We start from the raw sequence: 26,749 nt of genomic DNA, 5'->3' as shown, positions 1-26,749 counted from the left end.
AGTAGTTGTGGTGCACGGGCTTAGTTGCTCTGCGGCATGTGGGATATTCCAGGACCAGGGCTCGAACCCCTGTCCCCTGCATTGGCAGGTGGATTCTTTTTTTTTTTTTTAAATAAATTTATTCATTTATTTATTTTTGGCCGTGTTGGGTCTTTGTTGCTGCGCACGGGCTTTCTCTAGTTGCTGCGAGCGGGGGCTACTCTTCGTTGTGGTGTGTGGGCTTCTCATTGCAGTGGCTTCTCGTTGCAGAGCACAGGCTCTAGGCACGCAGGCTTCAGTAGTTGTGGCACATGGGCTCAGTGGTTGTGACTCGTGGACTCTAGAGTGCAGGCTCAGTAGTTGTGGCGCACGGGACGGGCCTAGCTCCGCAGCATGTGGGATCTTCCCGGACCAGGGCTCAAACCCGTGTCCCCTGCATTGGCAGGCGGATTCTTAAGCACTGAGCCACCAGGGAAGTCCCGGCAGGTGGATTCTTAACCACTGCACCACCAGGGAAGTCTGAAAAATTAGTCTTATTCTTGGAAATTGAATAGAAAGCAGTTAACCAAGAGTGGAATTTAATCAGAACAAACCAAATAGTATTTGTAGTTATATGATTCACATTTAATTGCTGCTGCTGTTTTATTCAGAATGTATCATAGGTCTCATTTAATAAATCACTTTTTTCTTAACCACGGATTAATCATGTTCCTTCTACCAACACAGTTTTATCCCACCTCAGTAATATATTACAGAAACTAAGAATGCACTATTAGGCTCTCAGGGCTGAAAGCATCTGTAACAATTTCTTTCCATGAAGGAATCAAGAAGCATACTTGGGGAGATTACATACTCATAATTTGTACTTGAGTTATTCTCTCCACACTCTATTCCAGAATATTCAGATGGCTATAATGAAAATACCATAGCAGTGCATTTTAGAGGCTGACTTCCATTAATGTGCAAAAATGAAACTGAGTAAATTTAAAGATCTAATTGGCTAGGACTTCCCTACTGGTCCAGTGGTTAAGAATCTGCCTTCCAATGCAGAGGACGCGGGTTCAATCCCTGGTCGGGGAACCAAGATCCCAGATGCCGCAGGGCAACTAAGCCCGTGCGCCACAGCTAGAGAGCCCAGGTGCCACAACTACTGAGCCCCCAGGCTGTAGAGCCCATGCGCTGCAATGCAGGATCCCACGTGCCACAACGAAGATCATGCGTGCTGCAACTAAGACTCGACACAGACAAATTAATTAATTTAAAAAAACATCTAATTGGCTTTGTTGAATGATTCATGAATAGGGCAGCATGCCACCTAGTAAATAGGGTGGTGCTCAAGGAGCTGTACAATTATGAATGCTTTTGTAGGGAGAAAGTGGGTTAGACAAGAAACTTACTGGCACAAAAAAAATTAAAAAGGATTGTTTCAGGCTAGGTCCCCTATTTCGGATAGTTGTGCAGCTGAGGTCTTATTCTGTAGATAACCTCACTAGTGTTGATCTGGAAATTGCAGAGTTACTGGTTTCAGGCCACGTTCTAGGGAGGGATGAAACTACAATTAAGACTTGGTTTGCTGTCCTGGGGTGAAGGGACTCTGCCTTGGCCTTGTTATTTCTTTTTCACACCACCTAAAACCTGACATACTTTCACGAATATGCACTATATGAATATATTTTATGTGGGTTTTTTTGTGTGTGTGCTTGAATAAAAGCCATGGCATAAACCTTGATTTACATGAAGTGAAAATAGGAATATAGGAAGTAAACCAAAAATATAAAAGATTTTCAGAAATCATTAAAAGTAGAACAATCATTTTTGTGCTTGGAATGCTTAGTGAAATAGTTTGAAAAGGTCAGTGTTCTTCAGTTTCCTTTTAAGAATAAACAATATACAGGGGGCTTCCCTGGTGGCGCAGTGGGTAAAACTCCACGCTCCCAATGCAGGGGGCCCGGGTTCAATCTCTGATCAGGGAACTGGATCCCACATGCATGCTGCAACTAAGAGTTCACATGCCACAACTTTCTTCAGTCTCACTAGCAGGACTTGAAAGCAAACTCTTGCCAAAAAGACATTGACGGGTTTTTGTTTTGTGTGTGTGTGTGTGTGTGTGTGTGTGTGTGTGTGGTGTTTTCCTGTTGTTTTTGTTCTGTTTTTTGTTTTTGGTTCAGCTGTGCAGCTTGCAGGATCTTAGTTCCCTAACCAAGGTCCTAACCACTGGCCCAACAGGATATTCCCTTACTTACACCATTTTCATCTTAAGAGGAAACATCTTAGTTTCCAACGTAACTGGCCCACACAACTGTAAGCTTTTTTTTTAAATGAGGATTTATTTATTCCACAATGATTTCTTTTTTTAAAAAATAAATTTATTTATTTATTTATTTTTGGCTGTGTTGGGTCTTCGTTGCTGTGCGTGAGGTTTCTCTAGTTGTGCTGAGTGGGGGGCTACTCTTTGTTGTGGTGTGCAGGCTTCTCATTGCGGTGGCTTGTCTTGTTGCGGAGCACGGGCTCTAGGCGCGCGGGCTTCAGTGGTTGTGGCTCGCGGGCTCTAGAACACAGGCTCAGTAGTTGTGGCGCATGGGCTTAGTTGCTCTGCGGCATGTGGGATCTTCCCGGACCAGGGCTTGAACCCGTGTCCCCTGCATTGGCAGGTGGATTCTTAACCACTGCGCCACCAAGGAAGTTCCCAACTGTAAGCTTTTTATCTTAAAACTGTTACAGTCACTTAAACTAAGCACGTGAAGTTACTGGGAAGCACCTTCGGTGCCCGCCCCCTGCCCGGACTTCTCGCTCTCCCTTTTCAGACCTGGGCTCCCTCCTCCTCCCGCTCCTCGCTGGAAGCGCTCCGCCCCGGCCACGCCCCCCGGAGGCCCTGCTTATAATCGCGGGCGCAATTTCCAGAGGACCTGGAAGCGGATACGGCGGAGACAGGGTCATAAGACACAGGGTGAGCGTCTCCTTTCTAGTGAAAATCCGCGTGGCGGGGGCCTCTCTTACTCCCTCCTCAGGGTCTTGTGAATGACCACGGACCTAGAATCCCCACACCCTCCCCTGAATTTATCCTAGGTAAATTCAGACCTAGCTGGTACAGGGCGGGGACCTTTTCTCTTCGGGTTGTAAATTTCTCTGCGGATGGTCCTTGCCCTGTATTTTCTACCTTCGGTCCACGTAGACACCGCCTTTCGCAACACTTCGCTGCTTAAAACCTGTGAACTGTCTCGGCCTCCCCTTGTAAAGTCCTTGACCGCGAGGTGGATTCGCCCTCCACCCCACCCCCAGCCTCGCCCTCTCGGCCCCTGGAGGGCAGCGCCGGCCGCCCCGCTCCCGGACAGGCCGCGTCCTCTCCGCGGTCCTGGGGTTCTGCAGGGCCCGCCCCTCTCCGGAGACCCCCTCCCTCCCTCCCAGCCCCTCTGTCCTCGCCTCCTCCTCAGGCCGGTCCTTCTGCTTCTCTGGCCTCCCCTCCCTGGTCAGCCCTTCCCCTCACCCCGCGTAGGGGGACGTGACCTGGGCCAGCCTTGCGGACGCCCATGGTTCTTCCGTCCCAAGTTCAACTCAGGTGGAAAATGGTCTCTTGCGGTAGGCGGGCATCTTATTCACTCGCCATCTTTCTAAATATGGGGGCGAAGGGGAATCAGGAGAAGCAGAGACAGAGCGACCGAGAGAGGAATAGAAAAACTGAGACGGAGAAAAGAACGAGGGAGAACCAATGGGAACTTAGACGGCGGTTGAGGGACTTGCAAAGAGAAAGTGAAATGAAATAGATTTAGCCTTGAAACTAGCGGGCGAATAAAATAGAGAAGTAAATTAAAAAAGGCGGATCTCCGGGTGAGCAGCACGGCGAGAGCCCTGGATCAGCGGGAGGAGGGAGGGCAGCAGTGGTGAGGCACTTCGCACAGTGAGTCCGGGAGAGGAGAAAAGGTGGAACCAAGGCTTTCAGAGCACCAGGCGCTGGGAGAGAAAGAGGACAAAGGGAGACACGAAGAGCAGAGGAAGACAGCAGGAAGGAAGCGTCGCCAACCGCAGTGCTGGGGAGTGGGGAGGAGCGGAATTTAAGGGCACTAGAAGAGGTGTAACCCAGAGGGTAGAGAGGGAGCGGAGGTGGGCGAGAAAGAGGAACAAGGGGAACGGGTTGCAGAGTGGGGGCAGGACAGGTGTGAGGGAGGAAATAGAGACGAGGGCAGGAACGGCAGGAGAGCGGAGGGGAGCAAAAAGACGTAGACAGAGAAAGAAACAGGGAGGCAGATAAACGGAATGAAATGGTGACATAGTAGTGCCGGTAGGTGGTGGGAGCTGGATGCAGATGGATGGTGAGTTGTTTGGATGTGGATGATTAAGTCGTGATATATGATTTGTGGCTTTAGAATATAGTACATTTAAAATTTGTTTAAATTATACGAATGAGGATGAGAATTGCAAAACTGCTGTCTACAGGCTTATGCATTTTGTAATTATTTATATGAGAAGATAACTTCCATTTGCAATCCCTATTCAGCCAGGGGGCAGTGACTTAATTCCCTTAGTTGTGGGTCACCCCCTTCCCTTTTCCTGGCGTGGAGTAGAGGTCAGGGGAGAGGACACCTGGGGCAAGAAATGACTGACTCTGTCACTACATGGTGCCTTTTTAGAGGAACATTTAAAGTATTTTTTGTGTGTAATGCATTTACTTTTTCTTTCTTGATTCTGTATATATAATTTTTTTTGTAGGTTGGAGTAAATCTTAGTTCATTCAGTTTCTCCTTTCCTGTAACTAAGTATGTATTTCTGGAATAATTTTTGGTGGTCTATAATTAACTCATATCATTCTTTTCTAAACATTATAGTCTCAATTTTTAAAAACTTTAACAGCAGAATTTTTAGATGAAAAAAATTCACAAATTATTTCTTTTAAAAATGTGTTTTTTTTTTTTTTTTTTAAAAGTATGTTTCAGGTTCCTTTGAGGCCTGCCTGCTTTTTCCTCTTTATCTTCTATATGGGAAAAGTTCCTTGGTAATTAAAAATAATTTTAGGCTATTTTGATGAGTACTTGGTAAAGATATCAATGATGGTTTATATTAACAGCCAAAACCTAGTTTAACCAGTTAGTCTCATATTCCGTTTTCTTCCTTTTTGTGTCATCTATTAAAATTGTGAGCTGTGAGGTGTTATAAAGATGTTTCCCTCAGGGCCCTCTTGACTGTTCTGTGCAAGTGAGGAAGGATGGGCTGGATTAATGTGAAACCTTCCAACAGAGCCCCTCTATTTATGATGAAGAAGTTTGCTCACAGCTTATTTCTAAGCTGACCGCTTTCAGTGTTTTCCCCACCAGCAGCAATGGTTTTGCAATTCTGTGTTTTTTAAATATTTTTCTTTGATTTTCTGAGAAAGAATTAATTGCTTGGTGTCAGTGTGATCAGACCTTGCAAGAGAAGTTTCCTTTGCTCAGGAACATGCAAGATCGTCCCTGTGTTTTTAAAAATATTTATTTATTTATTTATTTACTTATTTGGCTGCGTTGGGTCTTAGTTGTGGCACGCGGGGCTGTTCGTCGTGGAGCACGGGCTCCAGAACGTGCAGGCTCAGTGGTTGAGGCGCGCAGGCTTAGTTGCCCCGCGGCATGTGGGATCCTAGTTTCCCGACAAGGGATGAAACCCACACGTCCCCTGCATTGGAAGGTAGACTCTCAACCACTGGACCACCAGGGAAGTCCCCGTCCCTGTGTTTTAAGTGGGATGGACGGTAAGGACAAACTTTGCCCACTGGTCCTTCAGGAAGCTTTTCAGAATTCAGTTCCACATGGTTCTCTTCACTGAATTCAGACCTTCTCAGAAATATCTCCCCTCTGGCCCTCGGGGAGCCCACTTGTAAAATGGAGATGAGAGAATAGACCAGAAATTCTGAGTGTGAGCAGCAGTGACCCATGAAATGATTGGTCAAATTGGGTGTGTGTCTGTGTGTGGCAGTTCTTTTTGGAGAGAGTGTCCCGTTGTCTTTATTTTTTTTTACATAAATTTCTTTATTTTTATTTATTTATTTTTGGCTGCGTTGGGTCTTCGTTGCTGTGTGCGGGCTTTCTCTAGTTGCGGAGAGCGGGGGCTACTCTTGGTTGCGGTGCGCGGGCTTCTCATTGCGGTGGCTTCTCTTGTTGCGGAGCACAGGCTCTAGGCGCGTGGGTTTCATTAGTTGTAGCACACGGGCTCAGTAGTTGTGGCTTGCAGGCTCTAGAGCACAGGCTCAGTAATTGTGTCGCACTGGTTTAGTTGCTACGCAGCATGTGGGATCTTCCTGGACCAGAGCTGAACCCGTATCCCCTGCATTGGCAGGCGGATTCTTAACCACTGGGCCACCAGGGAAGCCCTAGTTTTCCTTTCTTCTTATGTGATGCTCTGGGTTTAGTATCACAGTCATGCTGGCCGCATAGAATGAGTTTGGCAGTGTTTTCTCTTCAACTCTTTGTAAGATTTTTAGCAGGATTAGTGGTAATTCTTCTGTAAATGTTTGGTAGAATTATGCAGTTAAAGACATCTCTTCCTGCGTTTTTCTTTGAGGTTTCTGAGTACTACTTGAATCTCTCTAGTTATAATTCTGTTCAGATTTTTTATTTCTTAATGTTTCCAACTTAGTAGGTTTATGTTTCTACGAAATTACCTGTATCTTATAGATTATGTAATGTGTAGGTATTATTGTTCATAGTACTCCCTTTTAATCCTTTAAAAACATTTTTTTGACATCAGTTGCAATCACTTCTTATGATTTCAAAAGTATATATCTTTTGTAGCTGAAATTATATCTTCAGTATATTCCCTGGCCTTGAATTTTTCCTACACTATCATGTTAATGGTTTAAATAGTAGGAAGATCACTAACATTTTCTGTGTATGTGTGTGTGTTTGTGTGGGCCCACATATGTGATGACCTTTCATGCTGTTCCATGTTGTTCACCTTGAACTTCTTTATTTTTTTTTAATTACTTTATTTTTGGTTGTGTTGTGTCTTCGTTGCTCCGTGTGGGCTTTCTCTAGTTGCGGCGAGTGGGGGCTACTCTTCGTTGCAGTGCGTGGGCTTCTCATTGCGGTGGCTTCTCTTGTTGCACAGCATGGGCTCTAGGCGCCCGGGCTTCAGTAGTTGTGGCTCGCGGGCTCGGTAGTTGTGGCTCGCGGGCTCTAGAGCGCAGGCTCAGTAGTTGCGGCACGTGGGCTCAGTAGTTGTGGCGCACGGGCTTAGTTGCTCCGCCGCATGTGGGATCTTCCTGGACCATGGATCGAACCCACACCACCTGCATCAGCAGGCGGATTCTTAACCACTGTGCCATCAGGGAAGCCCCTTGAACTTCTTTTAAGTTTTCTCAGGGAACCCTCTGTCAACGTACTTTTTTGTTTTTAACAACTTTTAAATTATTTATTTATTTATTTAGTTGTGCCGGGTCTTAGTTGCCGCACACAGGATCTTCGATCTTCATATCTTTGTTGTGGCCTGTGGGATCTTTAGTTGTGGCATGCGAACTTTTAGTTACGGCATGTGGGATCTAGTTCCCTGACCAGAGATGGAACCTGGGCCTTCTTCATTGGGAGTGCCGAGTCTTAGCCACTGGACCACCAGGGAAGTCCCTGTCAATGTACTTTTAATGCTCTATTACTAAACTCTTCTATTTTTTAGCTTGAGTTCCAAAGCCCAACCCTCTGAGTTGAGGTGCTTGCAGTATCATTTCTTAGCTTCTTGACCTGAGACCTCAGAGTGTCTCTGACACAGTTTTCTCCTCTGTAAGATGGGAACAGGTCTTTTCCTAATGACCTGTTATGTTGATAACAATTCATACCTGTAAAGTACTTATTTAGAGTAATGTTTACATATTGGAAGTGTTCAAACACTTTTAGTCATTGCTGTTGTTATCATTATCATAACTGAGGATTTTGACCTTTCTCTAAAGCCATGGTGGACTTCGTCATGTCTGAAGACAGCACACATACTGGAGCTCATCTGGCTTTTGAATATCAGTCAGTGTTTAGAACATAATATCTAGCACTTCTGCACAGACAACCCATTCTTGAGTTTTGTTTCTATGTGTTTTATAATTGTTCACAAAGATGAAAAATCTGTATTAATTGGAGGATATCATAGTCTGTTATGAAAAAGCATAAGAAATTAAAATTAAAGATACATAATTTGGTCCAAATGCCATAACGTGTATCTTTCAGAATATATACGTCAACAGACAGAATCAGTCCTTACACCTTTCTCCTCATATCATTTTTTATAAAGATAAAAACTATCCTCATGGCCACTTGGTTAAAATTTTTTTTTTTTTTTTTTTTTATTATTTAGTTTTATATTTATTTTTTGCTGTGTTGGGTCTTCGTTTTCCGTGGGAGGGCTTTCTCTAGTTGCAGCAAGCGGGGGCCACTCTTCATTGCGGTGCGCGGGCCTCTTCACTATCGCGGCCCCTCCTGTTGCAGAGGACAGGCTCCAGACGCGCAGGCTCAGCAGTTGTGGCTCACGGGCCCAGTCGCTCCGCGGCATGTGGGATCTTCCCAGACCAGGGCTCGAACCCGTGTCCCCTGCATTAGCAGGCAGACTCTCAACCACTGCGCCACCAGGGAAGCCCTAAAATTTTTTTTTTTAATTGAGGTATAGTTAATTTACAATGTTGTCTTAGTTTCAAGTGTACAGCAAAGTGATTCAGCTATATATATATTCTTTTTTCAGATTCTTTTCCATTATAAGTTATTTCAAGATATTGAGTATAGCTCCCTGTGCGATTCAGTAGATCCTTCCTGTTTATCTGTTTTATTTATAGTAGTTTGTATATGTTAATCCCAAACTCCTAATTTATCCAACATCCCCCCCACCCCAGAAATGTTTTTGTTTCAGGAACAGCTGGCTTTCGAAGGTGTGGCCATCGATTTCTCTCAGGAGGGGTGGGAATGCCTGGACCCTGCTCAGAGGGCCTTATACAGGGACGTGATGTTGGAGACGTAAAGGAACCCGATCTCTGTGGGTGAGGATAACTTCTCTCTAGATGTTGAGATCTGCCCTTTTGTGTTATGCATTTTCCCCTGTGTGCCTCTTGGGGGGCCCCTTGGAGACTCAGACATCATGCAACATCATGAGTTTAAACTGACCCTTTCTTCAGATGATCTGTGCCTTTCGTGTTACATCAGAGGTTGTTCTAGAGCTTAATTATATATAAAGCTCAATGGCAGGGCTTCCCTTGTAGTGCAGTGGTTAAGAATCCGCCTGCCGATGCAGGGGACACGGGTTCGAGTCTTGGTCCGGGAAGATCCCACATGCCGCGGAGCAGCTAATCCTGTGCACCACAACTACTGAGCCTGAGCTCTAGGGGCCACGAGCCACAACTCCTGAGCCCACGCGCTGCATCTACTGAAGCCCAAGTGCTCCAGAGCCCGTGCTCCGCAACAAGAGAAGCCACCGCAATGAGAAGCCCGCGCACCGCAACGAAGAGTAGCCCCTGCTCGCCGCAACTAGAGAAAGCCCGCATGCAGCAACGAAGACCCAACACAGCCAAAAAATAATAAATAAATAAAAATAAAATAAATTAAAAAAAAAAAAGCTCAATGGCAGACTTTTTTTTTTTAATCTCATTAGAAGATAGACATAAAATAGAATTATTAAGCACTGACTTTAGGCCCTTCTTAGGAAACATTAATAAATACATCTCTTAAACTTGCTCAAGGCCCATTTTATCTTTGACATGTCTGCCATGTTGTATTTCTTTTTTTTTTTTTAATTTTTTAATTTAATTTTATTTATTTTTTTATACAGCAGGTTCTTATTAGTCATCAATTTTATACACATCAGTGTGTACATGGCAATCCCAATCGCCCAATTCATCACACCCCCACCCCCACCCCCCGCCGCTTTCCCCCCTTGGTGTCCATACGTTTGTTCTCTACATCTGTGTCTCTATTTCACAATGGCAGACTTTTAAAAAATGTCTGATTTCCTGTTTTGTACCCTTTGCTTTTGACTCAGTATTTCTTGAAAGAGTGTTAGATATATGTATTACACTGTTCCCTATGCATTTAGAAGAAAGCAAGCAGTGGGTGAATGTTTGAAATATTTTTCCAGGAACACCTGTCATGTCTTCACTACTCAGCTGAACAAAGCACTGTGATTTTGGAAAAACCACAGCACTTTACATTTTTTTTTTTCTAATTAAGTAATTAATTTTTTATTTTTGGCTGCTTGGGGGTCTCAGTTGCGGCATGCGGGATCTTTCATCGCGGAGCGCAGGCTCTTTATTGCGGTGAGCGTGCTTCTCTCTGGTTGTGGTGCACGGTTTCCAGAGCGCGTGGGCTCTGTAGTTTGCAGCACGCGGGCTCTAGTTGAGACGCACTTGCTCAGTAGTTGTGGCGTGTGGGCTTAGTTGCCCCGTAGCATGTGGGATCTTAGTTCTCTGACCGGGATCGAACCCACATCCCCTGCATTGGAAGGCAGATTCTTTACCACTGGACCACCAGGGAAGTCCCACTATACATTTCTTTGTTCTGATAAGCAGGAATTTCTATTTCTGATCTGAACATTATCTCCATTTTAGAGCAAGAGAAAGAGCCCAGAGCTCTGGTGAGTGGTGTGAAAATAGCAAAAAACCAAACGGGTGGGAATGTGTGAAAAGTGTGAACACAGGTGGGATCTCAGGGCAGAGAGGAAGCCACGACATCTAGTAGTGTTTGGGAACCTCTTCTCAGGGTAGAGAGTTCTTTGGGAAAACCGAAGTTGATTTATTGAAAACTCTCAGAGGAAATTTTTCTTCTCCGTAATTTATCCCTCTTGTCCTTCCACATGTGAAATGCGTTCTTTCACCCTCCGGTGGTGCTGCAGCTCCTACAGAGACAAAGGCAAGGTCTTTATCAAGATCCACAACACTCGTCATCTGGCTCCTGTGCACTGGTTGTTGCTTGACTTTGAGGAGCACGAGGCGGGCTGTTTTATCAGGGTCTCTTGCCCCTTCATCTCTCCTTCTGGTCTTGATTCCACTGGATGCTCAATTAGTCCCTGTAGATCAGAGCTGATGCCTCTGGAGTCCCACCCCTGAGCCTCTGAGTTTGATCAGAGTTGCTGTACTTGGAAGACGTAATCAGAAGATGGGAAAACACTGGCTGCTCTTTGACTCATCTGGCACCTCAGAACCTGCATGGAGCTGTCTCAAGCCCTGTCTGCTTGTTTAGACCCCTCAGCCATTTCTTGTGTTCTGCTTTTGCCATGCACTTCAGGGCTGTGTATAACAGGGAGATGGAGTGGTTCTTCTGTATTGTTAGTTAGGAAAACTAAGGTCAGTGGACAGAGAGATTCTCTCTCTCTTTAGTTTTAAATTTACTTATTTATTTTTGGCTACACTGGGTCTTGTTGCTGCGCGTGGGCTTTCTCTAGTTGCAGTGAGCGGGGGCTACTCTTCGTTGCGGTGCACGGACTTCTCATTGCGGTGGCTTGTCTTTGTTAAGGAGCTTGGGCTCTAGGCGCGTGGGCTTCAGTAGTTGTGGCACACGGGCTCAGTAGTTGTGGCTCACGGGCTCTAGAGCGCAGGCTCAGTAGTTGTGGCACACGGGCTTAGTTGCTCCGCGGCGTGTGGGATCTTCCCGGACCAGGGCTCGAACCCGTGTCCTCTGCATTGGCAGGCGGATTCTTAACCACTGCGCCACCAGGGAAGTCCTGAGAGATCCTCTTTTTGATCCCCAGTCCTACATGGGGAGCATATATGAATCTTTCATGCTCTTAGCTTGGCATCTGTGGGTCGAGCCCATGGTTCCATCTCAAGGTCCTTGAGCATCTGACTCCCATATCTTGTAATTTTTTGGCTCTTGTACTGCTCTGCCTAGTCTGGGAATGTGTACTCTTCCTGATTTCTTATTTTCATAAGTTTGTACGATTTGCCTCTTAAATGTGCTTTTGAATTACATAATCCTAAGGACTGAAGATTTTTCCAGTTTCTTTGCTGTGATAATCCACCTGTAGCTTATGGACAACTTTTGGTGGACTCTCTGGGGAATGGGTTTACTGGGTAACAGAAAATCACTGATGGAGAACACTTTCCCTCATATGTTGCAATATCATCCTACTGCATTCAGAGTCACCACTTGAACCTACTCAGTAGGGTGGTCAGCAGGTTGTAGAATACAAGATAAAAAGTATCACGAGTGCCTCACCTATATGTCTTTCCAGTTTTTTGTTCTGGTTTCGAGGACTGTCACAAAAGCCTGTTTCCAGGGCCCCGTGACAATGTTGTTCACAACTGGTTGAAGCCGCAGTTAGGGGTCATAAAGCAAGGTATCGGTTTAAGCTACCTTAAAGATTATGCTGACTTGCTTTTCCTTTGTTTCTGCGTTCCCTCACTCTCCTAATAGTAACGGCTTGAATCTGCTCTTTGGATCTCCTGTAAAGTCTAGGAGACTAAACCTTTTTCTATGAACAAGAAACGGGGACACGGAAAGGCTGGCAGGGCCCCACAGGGTCTTCCTCAGTCTCAATCCCCCCCACCTTTTTGATACCCTCAGTCTTAAGGGAAACAGGTGTGGGACAAGAAAGGGAATAAAATATTCTACAAAGAGGTTAATCAAACTTGGCAGGGGAACTGAAATGTAGGGGGACTCGGTTTCAAAATCATGATCTCCTTCCTACTCAACTGTACTGTTGATTCAATTTCTTTGTATCTGCATGTGTGTGTACAGAAGAAATGCATGAATCTCCTTTTGAGTTGCCTTCTCCTGGTTTTTCCTTCTGGTTTCTGCTAGCAGAATTCTTGCACAGTCTCCTGGAATATTACGTATGTGTTTCTCAAATATAAGCATGACAATGGAACTTATGGAATATACAGCTGGACACATTACATAGGAAATAGTGTAAGAGATGTAATCCTATCTTCTCCCTACAATTACTTTTTTTTTCTTTTTAAATTTTTTAATTTATTTACTTTTGGCTGCATTGGGTCTTTGTTGCTGTACACAGGCTTTCTCTAGGTGCGGCAAGCGGCGGCTACTCTTTCATTGCAGTGCGTGGGCTTCTCATTGCGGTGGCTTCTCTTGTGGAGCGGTGGCTTCTCTTGTGGAGTGCGGGCTGTAGCGCATGGGCTCGGTAGTTGTGGCTTGCAGGCTCTAGAGCACAGGCTCAGTAGTTGTGGCACACGGGCTTAGTTGCTCTGCGGTATGTGGGATTTTCCCGGACCAGGGCTGGAACCTGTGTCCCCTGCATTGGCAGACGGATTCTTAACCACTGCACCACCAGGGAAGCCCGGTACATAGTTTTGAAGCAGATATTTAGAAAAATATTTTGTTTTCTTAAAAGTTGTATCCAATTCTTCATTTTCTCTATTATGTATTAATTTTTCAATTCTAAACAGCCAATTAATTAGATTATTTATTAGCTTGTTTAGATTATTTAGCATTACATCTTTTTTTAGCATTTATGTATGTATAGTAAGTATGCAGAATATATCTGTAATATAATATTTTTTTCTCCTCAGTTATGAGACAGCAGTATGTTTAATGTTAATAGGTATGTGCTTTAGGGTCATGGTGGAAAAATACCCTCTCTTTGATAGCTGATGTCCAATCTGTGTGTTTTTAACATAGGATTTGTGAAACAAGGCTACCTTATAATGAACTTGAATTATATGTTATTACTCTTTCTTTAGTAAAGAATTCTATTCCTTTAGTGTTTCTAAAAATTTTAAGATGATTGTTGGGTAGCTTCAGAACTCTGTTTGGTATAAGTATTACCTTTGGTGTAATATATATTCAATATGAAACATTTATTTATAGGTTGTAATGAATAGGATAACTATGTTTCTTTATATCTTGTAGATATCTCTCCTATACATGTGATCCAGCAGTTACAACCAAAAATGAACAGTGATACAGGAGAAGTATTCCAAACAGTGATGTTGGGAAGATCTGAAAGACATGAAATCAAACATTTTTACCTCAGGGAAATCCAGGAAAATATGTATGACTTTGAGTCTCAGCAGAGAGATGATGAAAGAAATTATAAAGTAATGCTTATAACCCATAACAAAAATCTCACTGATGGAAGACATTGCCATTGTAGACGGGATGCAGGAATCAAGCCCATTGGAAATAGCCTTGGATTAAGCTTTCAGGATGAACTCCATATAATGAGAAGTGAAGGGGAAATTTATGAATTTAAATTTAAATTTAGCTGACAAGAAAATCAACAGTAGTGCCTCAGTTTCACCACTTCACGTAATTCCTCTTAGTGTTCAAACCAGTATTTCTAATACAAATGAGAATGATTTTATGCATTCCCCCAACACTGACAGAAGACCAGAAAGGGCACAGCAAAAGACCTTACAAATGTAACGAGTGTAACGAAACCTTCCTTAACAGCTCAAACCTCACTAGATATCAGAGAATCCACACAGGAGCGAAATTATATAAATGTGATATATGTGGTAAAATCTTTGGTCGAAATTCACGCCTTGTGGGTCATCAGGAAAGTCATGTTGTAGAAAAATGTTACAAATGTAATGAGTGTGGCAAAACCTTTAGTCGTGGCTTATAGCTCACTCAACATCAAATAATCCATTCAGGAGAGAAACCATATAAATGTGATGTATGTGGCAAAGTCTTCAGTCGAAATTCAGTCCTTGCAAATCTTCAGAGAATTCACACTGAAGAGAAACCGTATACAAATGAGTGTGGAAAAACGTTTAATCACCGCTCAAACCTCATTAGACATCAGAAAATTCATACAGGAAAGAAATTATATAAATGTGATATGTGTAGCAAAGTCTTCAGTCGTAATTCAAACCTTGCAATTCATTGGAGGGTTCATACTGGGGAGAAACCTTATAAATGTAATGAGCGTGGCAAGGTCATTCGTCTAAAACCACATCTTCGAATTCATCGGAGGGTTCATACTGGAGAGAATCCTTTCAAATGTAGTGATTGTGGCAAAGCCTTCAGTCAAAATTCACAGCTTACAAGTCACTGGAGAGTACATTTTGTAAAGAAACCTTTCAAATATATTGCGTGTGCAAAAACCTTTACTCAGGTCTCAGCCCTCACTACACATCAGAAAATCCATACATGAGAGAAACCATATAAATATGATATATGTTGGAAGGTCTTCAAAATTCAAACTTCAAAATTCACACCTTACAGTTCTTTGGAGAATTCATAGTGGAGAGGAACCGTACAAGTATCATGAGTCTGGCAAAGCTTTTGTGCGTTCAGCCTCACTTACCATCAGACAATTCATAATGGAAAGAAACCTTACAAATGTAATGACTGTCTCAGTGTGTTTAGTCAAAATTTATACCTTATGACCTACCAAATTATTCATACAGGAGAGAAACCTTGTAAATGTAATGAGTGTGGCAAATCCTTCAGTGTGCTTTCAAGCCTAACTTATCAGATGGTCCATACTGGTGAAAGACCTTGAAAATATAATCGATGTGACAATGCTTTTAGCATAGGTTCACATTTTAATGTTCATGAGAAAATGCCACTGGCTAGAAGCCAGGTCAATGTATTTAGTATAGTCAGGCCTTTAGAAAATGAATTCATTCTAGAAAGAATCCTCACAAATTCCATGAATGTGCAAAACCTATACTCATGGCTCCCATCTCACCAGTAATTTGGTAATAAGCACTGGACAAAACATTACGAAAGTAATGAATTTTGCAGAGCTTTTAGGTTGTGCCTTAAACTCAGGGTCACCAGATACGTCATGCTTAAAAATGCAATGAATATGGCAAAGTTTCAAATTATTGGTCCTTCGTCACTAGATATCAGAATCTTTATCCTGGAGAAAAACAACACAAATGTACTGTGTGTGGCAAGGATTTTACCCAAAGATCACAAGTTGGGGAGCATACTGAAGTGTTAGCTCCCAAATGCAATGGCTGTGGCAAAACATTTCCCTTGAGTTCAAGTATTAAGCAACAGCAGAGAGTCCATATTGAAGAGGAGCCATGGAAATGTAGGGCAGAAGCTTTATCCAGGCCTCACAGTGCACTAGACTTCAGAAGACTTATCTTTGAGAGAAACTACACAAAAGAATATGTTTATTCAAAACAACTAATACTAAACTTTCATTGGGTTATTTGTATGGAAATATGTTAATATAAATGTTTCAGACATTACATGAAATTTCTAAAAATCTTATATGTTCTGGTATAATGTTATAAGTCATAATCCTAGTTATTACTTTAAAATGTATATCTCAGAAATAACTAATTTTCTTGTCAACTGCATTATTATGAACTTTCATCAAATCTTTAACCGTGGTCATTTTTAAGTCTTTTGTCATTTACAGACAGTTCTGGGTGTACTCTGATGCTTTTGTAAATATGTTCCTATAAAAGGGTTTCATCTTCAGGAAATTCATGGAAAAGACTCTGACAAGTACAGGTTTCTGGTACCTGACTGTACTGCTGAACTGAATGAATAAGCATTTTCAGAACTCTAATGAAAAACTGATGAGCTCATAAAAGTGCTAACAAAAGATCAAGATGAAAAAAAAAATTAATTACATGGGACTGAGTGAACTGATGAGGATGAGTATAATTTTTGTGACTTTCTGGTTGAATTTAAAAAAAAAAAAAAAAAAAGTGTAAAAATTACCCATCATATTATAAAGCTGTTAAAAAAAAAAAAAAAAAAAAAAAGAATATGTTTATTAATCCTTGTAAGTGATGATCCAGACTGTGGAACACAGAAGCTTTCCAATGTAATGAATGCGTAAAGGTTTTCATCAAGTAATCACATCTTTGGTGTGATGAAATAATTCATACAGGTCAGAAAATATACAGATATTCTGAACATAGAAACACTTTTAAGAAACAGTGCGTCCTCAGGGAGCTTCATGAAAGTCATAGTTGGGAGAGCCCTTACAAATGTAATAAATTTGGGGAATTTTTTGAGCAATTCTTACGATAGACCACACATCAAAGAATGCATACTAGGATTAAATAAGCCTGTAGTTCTCCAGATTAATCTGAGATATTACATACTGCAGAATCATTACAAGTCACAGTGTGTTAAAACTTATGACATGATGCATATATGAGGGTAAGAAGGATATATGTGGAAATGGCCCATTATCTCCAGTGTATAAATATTCAATTTTCTTGAAAAGGCTTCGTTACAATTTATGCCTTTCAATGTGAAGTTTGAAATCTGTTGATCTTACGCCTTCAGTGTAGGCCTTTGATGATGGTCTCTGGGAAGGAGTCAATAAGATGAAAGGGGGGCTTCCCTGGTGGCACAGTGGTTGAGAATCTGCCTGCCAATGCAGGAGACACGGGTTCGAGCCCTGGTCTGGGAAGATCCCACATGCCACGGAGCAACTAAGCCCGTGAGCCACAACTACTGAGCCTGCGCGTCTGGAGCTTGTGCTCCGCAACAAGAGAGGCCGCGACAGTGAGAGGCCTGCGCACCGTCATGAAGAGTGGCCCCCGCTCGCCGCAACTAGAGAAAGCCCTCGCACAGAAACGAAGACCCAACACAGCCAAATAAATAAAGTGGAAAACTGAAAAAAAAAAAAAAAAAAAGCTATTCGAGGACAATGCTGGGCCAATTGGGAACATTTGAATGTGGAATGTATATAAGATACTAGGATAGTGTTAATGCTCAGTTTCCCAAGTGTGATAATACACCATGGTTATGCAGCATGTTTTCTTAAAAACAACAACAACAACAAAATAAGATGAAAGGGCCAACTTCATTAGGTGTGGTTCCTTCACCTCCGTGTTGCCTGGAAAAATAAGGACCCTAAATTATTAAATTGAACATTGTGTAAATTATCGTTAGGGAGGGGCAGAAAATAATGTAAAACTAGGACATGACCCATCATGCTTATGTTCGGGGAGCCCTTCCGTAGATAGTCCACAGTGGGTTATGGGACAGAATCGTCTACCAACTGACCTTGAACACGGCAGGAAGGACATTAATGGACTGGGCTTTTCATGGGAGTAAAGTGACAGGTTGCTGGGGACTGACTGGTGGAAATAATGCAGGGGAAAACTGGGTCACTTTCTCCATTGGATGGCCATAACTGTTGTATATATCTATGTTTAATGAGAAAGTCTTATTTTTGGAAGTTGAATAGAGAGCAGTTATCTTGAGAGAGAAATTTATTCAAAAGAACCAGAATATTATGTGTATGTGTATGATTCACATTTAACTGCTGCAATTACATTTTGCTAGTGTTTTATTTAGAATGTATTATAGGTCTCCTGTTTTAATTAATAAATTTAATCACTTTTGTCAACCCTGGATGAATCCTGTTGCTTCCACCAACACAGTTTTTCCCCATCTCAGTAGTTTACAAGAGAAGCTAACAGTGCACCATTAGGCTCTCAGGATTGAAAGAATCTGCAATAATTTCTTTCCAATATGGAATCAAACAACATACAATTTGGGGATTAAATTCTCATAATTTGTACTTGAGTAATTCCTCTCCACTCTCTGTTCCAGAATATTCAGATGGTATAATGAAAATATCATAGCAGTGTATTTCAGACTCTGACTTCTATTATTGTGCAAAAATTGGACAGAGTAAATTTAAAAATCAAATTGGTGTTATTGAATGATTCATGAAATGGGCAGCATTCCACCTAATAAAAAAAGAGGTGCTCCATGGAGCTGTACAAAATGGAAAGCTTTAATAGGCAGATACTGGGCAGGATAAGAAAGTTATTAGTTAAAGAAAAGATAGTTTCTGGACTTCCCTGGTGGTCCGGTTGTTAAGACTCTGAGCTCCCAATGCAGGGGGCCCTGGTTCGGTCCCTGGTTAGGGAACTAGATCCCGTGTGCTGCAACTGAAAGATCCCGCATGCCACAACAAAGGTTCCATGTGCCGCAACTAAGACCGGGCGCAGCCAAATAAATAAATAATAATTTAAAAGATAGTGTCAGGCAAGGTTACCTTTTTGGGGGAAAGGAGGGCAAAATCTTTTCCTGTCTATTACCTCACTAGTGTTGTTGAGGAAATTCTAGAGTGACTGGTTTAAGGTCACTTTTCTGGGAGGGATGAAGCTGCAATTAAGTCTGGGTTTGTCCTCAGGGGCAAGTGACTCCACCTTTGGAATTTTTTTTTTTTGGCACTCCCTACAACCTGCTCCCCATTCCTGAATATGCAGTATATGAATGTATTTCTTAATGTCCTTTTTTGTTCCTAAGTAAATGTCACAGCATGCACCCTGATTTCCATGAAGGGAAAATAGGAATATAGTAAGCATACGAAAAATATTAGAAAATTTCAAAATCATGCAATTTCAGTTTCGTCCTTGAAGCACTCAGCGCAATAATTTGAAAATATCTATATTCAAGACTTTTAAAAACGAACAGTATACGATAGGAAGATTCTGTTTGATAGATAAAGCAGAAATTTCATATATTCACCTCCAGAGCACTTTTTTTTGTTGTTGCTAAATTGCAGTTATGGTCATTCACTGGATTAGGATGGAACTTCACCCAAAGATTGGTTTGGTCATTGAGACTGATTTTAACATTGAAATGTTAGGAGAATGTTTGTCAGCTTTCCAGGGAGATGGGAGAATTCCAAGGTGTTCAAAAAATGATTTGAGGAAACAGGTAATGCTGACTGGCTCGGTGCCTTAAGGTGATTCCTGAGTGGTGCTTATAGGTGGATACCTATTTATGCTTTGAATTCCCAATTGGTATTGCAGGAGGAAGCCCTTGGGCTTTTTCTTTTTTTTTAAGTTTATTTATTTTTGGCTGTGTTGGGTCTTCGTTGCTGTGCATGGGCTTTCTCTAGTTGCGGCAAGCGGGGGCTACTCTTTGTTGCAGTGCGTGGACTTCTCATTGTGGTGGCTTCTCTCATTGTGGAGCACGGGCTCTAGGCGCACGGGCTTCAGTAGTTGCGGCACATGGGCTCAGTAGTTGTGGCTCAGGGGCTTAGTTGCTCCACGGCATGTGGGATCTTCCTGGACCAGGGAAGTCCCAAGAGTATTAAAATTTCGATTTCCAAGTATGGTATTAAGCTATAAGTTACATGGTTGATTTTCTACTATAATAAAATATTTTAATACAATTTTTCCTTAGCATTATTTTTTTCCCACACTTTACATTTCACACTTTCTCATTTTACAACAAGAGATAAATCAGTGGGTTGTTTGGGGAATTTTGTGATGTGACAATCCACATGTATAAAGTTAGGTGCACTATAAACATGATGAAAGAGTGTTCCTTTAGGGGTTCACTTCAGTGAAAGTACTGGAATGGCAAATGGTGAACTGAAGTCTTTTAATTTGGGAGTTGGCTATGGTCAAGTGCTTCAAAATCAAGTGTGTGGAGTTGAACCAGCATGCAATGAACTGAATGAAATTTTAAGAATGAATGAGATACAAAGACGCCAAGGACTTCCCTGGTGGCACAGTGGTTAAGAATCCGCCTGCCAGGGGCTTCCCTGGTGGCGCAGTGGTTGAGAATCTGCCTGCCAATGCAGGGGACACGGGTTCGAGCCCTGGTCTGGGACGATCCCACATGCCGCGGAGCGACTAGGCCCGTGAGCCGCAATTGCTGAGCCTGCGCGTCTGGAGCCTGTGCTCCGAACAAGAGAGGCCGCGGTAGTGAGAGGCCCGCGCACCGCGATGAAGAGTGGCCCCCGCTTGCCACAACTAGAGAAAGCCCTCGCACAGAAACGAAGACCCAACACAGTCATAAATAAATAAATAAATAAATTAAATTAAAAAAAAAAAAAAAAAGAATCCACCTGCCAATGCAGGGGACACGGGTTGGAGCCCTGGTCCGGGAAGATCCCATGTGCCGTGGAGCAACTAAGCATGTGTGCCACAGCTACTGAGCCTGCGCTCTGGAGTCCACAAGCCACAACTACTGAAGCCTGCACACCACAACGAAGAGTAGCCCCCACTCGCTGCAACTAGAGAAAGCCCGCGCACAGCAACAAAAACCCACCACAGCCAAAAATAAATAAATAAATAAGTTTATTTATTTAAAAAAGAAATAAAGACCCCAAGATTCCAACTATAGTTTGTGACAAGGAGAGAGTCTCCATTGCCAAATGCCTGGAAGCTATCCTGCCATTTTCCAGTGATGTAGTGACATTCAGAGCCAAAGTATCTTGCAGAGAAAATAAGATTTGTGCTACTTCCAACTGACAACTGACACCCTATATTCTCCATTTAGAATTTGTTCTCAACCAAAAATAATATATTTTTCTTTGGTAAGTGATCTTGGGACTTCCCTTGTGGCACAGTGGTTAAGAATCCGCCTGCCAATGCAGGGGACACCGGTTTGAGCCCTGGTCCAGGAACTAAGATCCCACATGCCGCAGAGCAACTAAGCCCATGCGCCACAACTACTGAAGCCCGCGTGCCTAGAGCCCGTGCTCCGCAACAAGAGAAGCCACCGCAATGAGAAGCCCGCACACCGCAACGAAGAGTAGCCCCCGCTCTCAGCAACTAGAGAAAGCCCGCGCACAGCAACGAAGACCCAATGCAGCCAAAAATAAATAAATAGATAAATAAATTAATATAAATTTATTTTTTAAAAGTGATCTTAATTTCGCTTTTTTTTTTTTTTTTCTTTTTTTTGGCTCTGCCACGTGGCTTGTGGGATCTTAGTTCCAGGACCAGGGGTCCAACCTCATAGCAGTGAAAGCACGGTGTCCTAACTACTGGACCTCCAGGGAATTCCCTTAATTTCAATCTCTATTATCTTTCTTACCAGACTTCGAGTAAGAATCATCGTTATTAATGCTTTAAGCATAATAACTCATTGAATTTTCATCGCTGAAAAAGATACTGTTGTTTATTCTCATTTCAGAAATGAAGGAACATAGGACAAATACTGGTTTAAAGACTCATTCAACTCCACCTCAGCAAGTGCCTGAGTCAGGATGTGAAGCCATGTTGTCTGACTGCAAAATTAATCTCTTAAGGCAAATTGTTTTCGATTCTTTAACTACTCAGTATCCATAGTTAATTTTATGAGTATCTCTTGCCATTTTTAAATGGGTTATCATCATATATAATTGTTGTTATGGTAACTTATTTTTATACAAGCATACCTCTTTTTTTTCTTTCTTTCTTTCTTTTTTTTTTTTTTTGGTTGCGCTGTGTGGCATGTAGGATCTTAGTTCCCCAACCAGGGATCGAACCCCCACCCCCTGCAGTGGAAGCTCAGAGTCTTAACACTGGACCGCCAGGGAAGTCCCAAGCATACCTCTTTTTATTGCACTTTACTTTATTGGCTTCACAGATGCTGCATTTTGGAAACTGAAGGCTTGTAGCAACCGTGCCTGAACCAATCTTTGTGCTCTTTTTCCAAGAGCATTTGGTCACTCGGTGTCTCTGTGTCAAGTTTTGATGATTTTCACGATATTTCGAACTTTTAACATTATTTTATTTGTTACGATGATCGTTCATCAGTGACTTTGATGTTACTGCTGTGACTCACTGGATGTTCCGATGACTGTCAGCATTTTTTAGCAGTAAGTTGTTTTGTTTGTTTGCTGCTTCAGTCACCAAAAGGGAGATTTCTGCTTGACAGGAGGCCATCCTGCTAGCAAATAGTAGACTGCGAATGGGCCTTATTTAATGTTTTTCTTGGGGCCCAGGTTGTGGGCCCACAAGAACTGTGTGGCCACAGTTCTTCATGTAGCAATGACAGGGCAGGGGTGCAGGGAAGAATAACACTTGGGGCAGGTCCTCTTGTCCCAGTTGTATTTCTGGGCGAGCTGCTGAGGGAAGGCTCCATGATGCCACCCCTCAGGCAAAGCACCAAGTGCAGGGAGGACCTGGATATTTTGGTCTGAGACAGTATGACCATCCGCCAGCTCTTTGCCCATAAAAATCAGATGCTGCTAGTCAGCTAAGATGCAGTCAGGGTCTTCACAAAGATCTGTGTCTCCGCATCCGCTCAGCCACCCCCTTGACAAGAGCAGCGATAAAGTTTTTAAAATTAATTAATTAAATTTATTTATTCGGTTGCACCGGGTCTTAGTTGCGGCAGTCAGGGTCCTTAGTTGCGGCGTGCATGTGGGATCTAGTTCCCTGACCAGGGATCGAACCCTGGCCCCCTGCATTGGGAGCACAGAGCCTTAACCACTGGACCACCAGGGAAGCCCCAAAGTATTTTTTTTTAATTTTTCTTTTATATTGGAGTATAGTTGATTAACATGTGTTAGTTCAGGTGTACAGCAGAGTGATTCCATTATACATATACCTGTATCTATTCTTTTTCAAATTATTTTCCCATTTAGGTTATTACAGAGTATTGAGCAGAGTTCCCGTTATAGTCTACAGTATAGTGTAAATAGAACTTCAATATATACTGTGACCCACTTTATTACAGTAACCACTTCATTGCACTGGTCTGGAACTGAACACACAATATCTCTAAAGTATGCCTGCAGTTTTATTTCATAGGCCAGTATTACAAATGAGAGGTTCTGGTTCTTTGTTGTGGCAGGCGGCATCTTTAGTTGCCGCGTGCAAACTCTTAGTTGTGGCACGTGGGATCTAGTTCCCTGACCAGGGATTGAACCCTGGCCCCCTGCATTGGGAGCACGTAGTTTTAGCCACTGGACCACCAGGGAAGTCCCCATGAAGTTTTCTTTAAGCCACAGAATTTTAAATTCAAGATTCTTTCTGAAAGGCTCCATTCTATACCTGTCACAAAGTAAAAATCCTATTTGTCAGGTAGGATAGTTTTTACTTGTGAGTGGCAAACCACCTGGAAATTAGTAACTGAAAGAAGTAGGAAGTTTCTCGCCCCGGAGGGAGCAAGGCCGGCGGATGGCAGGACAACCGGGTCCGAGGGTGTTATAAAAAGCTAATGGGCGGGACTTCCCTGGTGGCGCAGTGGTTAAGAATCCGCCTGCCAATGCAGGGACATGGGTTCGATCTCTGGTCCGGGAAGATCCCACATGCCGCGGAGCAACTAAGCCCGTGCGCCACAACTACTGCGCCTGCGCTCTAGAACCTGCGAGCCACAACTACTGAAGCCCACGTGCCTAGAGCCCGTGGTCCCCAATAAGAGAAGCCACTGCAATGAGAAGCCCGCGCACCACAACGAAGAGTAGCCCCCGCTCACCGCAATTAGAGAAAGCCCACGCGCAACAACGAAGACCCAATGCAGCCAAAAATAATAAATAAATAAAATAAAATAAAATTTATATTAAAAAAAAAAAAAGCGAATGGGCAACACCAAATGGGCTTACCTGTTAACTGCTTTCTCAAAAAATGTGGTTTCTGGGACTTCCCTGACAGTGGATAAGACTCCGTGCTCCCAATTCAGGAGGCCTGCGTTCTATCCCTGGTCAGGGAACTAGATCCCACATGCATGCTGCAACTAAGAGTTTGCATGCTGCAACTAAGAAGCCCACGTGCTGCAACTAAGGAACCCTGGAGCTGCAACTAAGACCCAGTGCTGGGACTTACCTGGTGGTCCAGTGGTAAAGAATCCACCATCCAATGCAGGGGACGCGGGTTTGATCCCTGGTCGGGGAACTGAGATCCCACATTGCCGCAGGGCAACTAAGCCCGCGCGCCACCACTACTGAGCTCGAGTGCCTCAACGAGAGAGCCCGCATGCCACAAACGACAGAGCCCATGCGCTCTGGAGCCCATGCGCCACAACTAGAGAGAGAAAACGCGCACGCTGCAGCTAGAGAGAAGCCCGCGTGCCACAACGAAGAGCCCACACTCCAAGGACAGATCTCGCATGCCTCAACAAAGATCCCGCGTGCCGCAGCTGAGACCTGACGCAGCCAAAAAAAAAAAAAAAAGGAAGACGACCCAGTGCAACCAAATAAATAAATAAATATTTAAAAAAAAAAAAAAGAAGTAGGAAGTTTATCATTCTCAGGTAACGGGAAGTCCAGAGGGTGCCATGTGGGATGTGATGGGTCCTCTGCTCCTTCTACCTCCATGACCACTTATTCTTCACTTTTTTTTCTGGCCATGCTGCGTGGCTTCCATGATCTTAGTTCCCCCAGCAGGGATCAAACCCAGGCCCTTGCAGTGGAAGCTCCGAGTCCTAACTGCTGGACCACCAGAAAATTCCCTCTTCACTTTCCTTATAGCAACATGGCTTCTTATGACTAAGAAGGGTGACTATTGAGAGGCAAAACCCTTTTAATTTTTAGATTTTGTCCCATTTTCATGAAAACAATAATTTACGTTTTTCCAAATATTAACTAATTTTAATAAGAAATGAGAATTTTTGAATTTCATATTTCCACCTCAAAAACAGAGAAAGGTAAAGGGAAAAGATGTTAGAAACAGATTTGTCAGCTGTCTTTGTTGTTTATCCTGAGAGTATAATATTCCATGCAATATGCTTAGTGACATATGTCAGACAAAGACAAATACTTTATGCTGTCACTTGTGTGTGGAATCTAGAAAATAAATCCAAGGAGTATATATAGCAACAGAGAAATAGACTCACAGATTTTAAAAAATGTAGGTTATCAGTGGGGAGAAGGAAGGGAGGAGGTGCAAGATAGCAATATGATATTAAGAGATCCAAACTACTACGTATAAAATAGATAAGCAGCGACTTCCCTGGTGGCGCAGTGGTTAAGAATTCACCTGCCAATGCAGGGGACACGGGATCAAGCCCTGGTCCGGGAAGATCCCACATGCCGCGGAGCAACTAAGCCTGTGCGCCGAAACTACTGACCCTGCGCTCTAGAGCCCGCGAGCCACAACTACTGAGCCCGCGTGCTGCAACTACTGAAGCCCGCGCGCCTAGGGCCCGTGCTCCGCAACAAGAGAAGCCACTGCAATGAGAAGCCTGCGCACCACAACAAAGAGTAGCCCCTGCTCGCTGCAACTAGAGAAAGCCCGCGCGCAGCAATGAAGACCCAACGCAGCCAAAAATAAATAAATGAAATAAATAAAATAGATAAGCAATATCTTAAGTAACATACTGTGTAGCACAGGGATTCATAGCCATTATTTTGATAGAACTTCTAAGGAAGTATAACATTAAAATACTGTGTCACTATGCTGTATGCCTGCAACTAATATAAGTATTCCAACTAATATAGTATTGTAAATTCCCTTGGACTCAAGGTCATGTACATACCAGTTTGGAGATGGCCATACCAGTTTACCATAGGTATGATCCTGATGGGTCAAGAAATCTGCATTCCACTGTTAGGATCATTTACCAGCGACTTTTGAACATTCAATAGGATTGGAGAGTGTAATTGCCCACACTGGAGCCTTAACAAAATTCACTCAATAGGCTTTAAATGATATTAATCAGGCTATTAGCCTACTGAATTCTGAGGTCTCTATGATGAGTAAAGCTGTGCTACAAAACTGCCTGGCCCTTGACATCCTTAGGGCATCTCGGGAGCACCTGTGCCATAATTCAAACTGCATGCTGTGTTTTCATACCTGATGAATCCTCTGATATAACACATTTAATGAACCATATGAAAAGTCAGATCTCAGCCTTAAAGTGACCCATTCCCTAGTCTTGACTTCTTCAAAATCTGGTTTGGCATAGGAAGCTCTTGGCTTAAATATTTACTTATAACTCTATCAATGCTACTTGCTATATTACTTCTATTTTGTCTGTTTCAGAAGGCGATCGTTTCTTGTTACCAAATGTGTGACTGAGCCTCTGATAAAAATAATGATGAGTAGGTGACCTGAAGGACTTGACCAGATACATAGTTTTTATGAGATCGACTCTAACAGTGTAACTCTAGATATGGGAAGAAGCAACAAGAGGGATTTTTTTTCCCCCGTGTACCATAACAGAATAGTAAAACAGGTGGTCCAGAGACGTTTTGCTACTGTTAATAAGGCCTAGTC

General features: G+C 43.0%; 1 long non-coding RNA gene across 1 annotated transcript; it reads left to right on the top strand.

The window, feature by feature from the left end:
• The first annotated feature begins 2,909 nt into the window (after positions 1-2,909).
• LOC133078791 (uncharacterized) lies at positions 2,910-9,374 on the top strand. Its single transcript, XR_009697936.1, has 3 exons — positions 2,910-2,926; positions 8,824-8,950; positions 9,202-9,374. It is a non-coding gene; the product is annotated as an uncharacterized LOC133078791 (long non-coding RNA).
• Positions 9,375-26,749: the final 17,375 nt, after the last annotated feature.

This window comes from Eubalaena glacialis, chromosome 18, assembly GCF_028564815.1.
Source record: "Eubalaena glacialis isolate mEubGla1 chromosome 18, mEubGla1.1.hap2.+ XY, whole genome shotgun sequence".
NCBI lineage: Eukaryota > Metazoa > Chordata > Mammalia > Artiodactyla > Balaenidae > Eubalaena > Eubalaena glacialis.
Note: the sequence above shows the minus strand (reverse complement) of the source record. Positions and strands in the feature narration are given on the sequence as shown.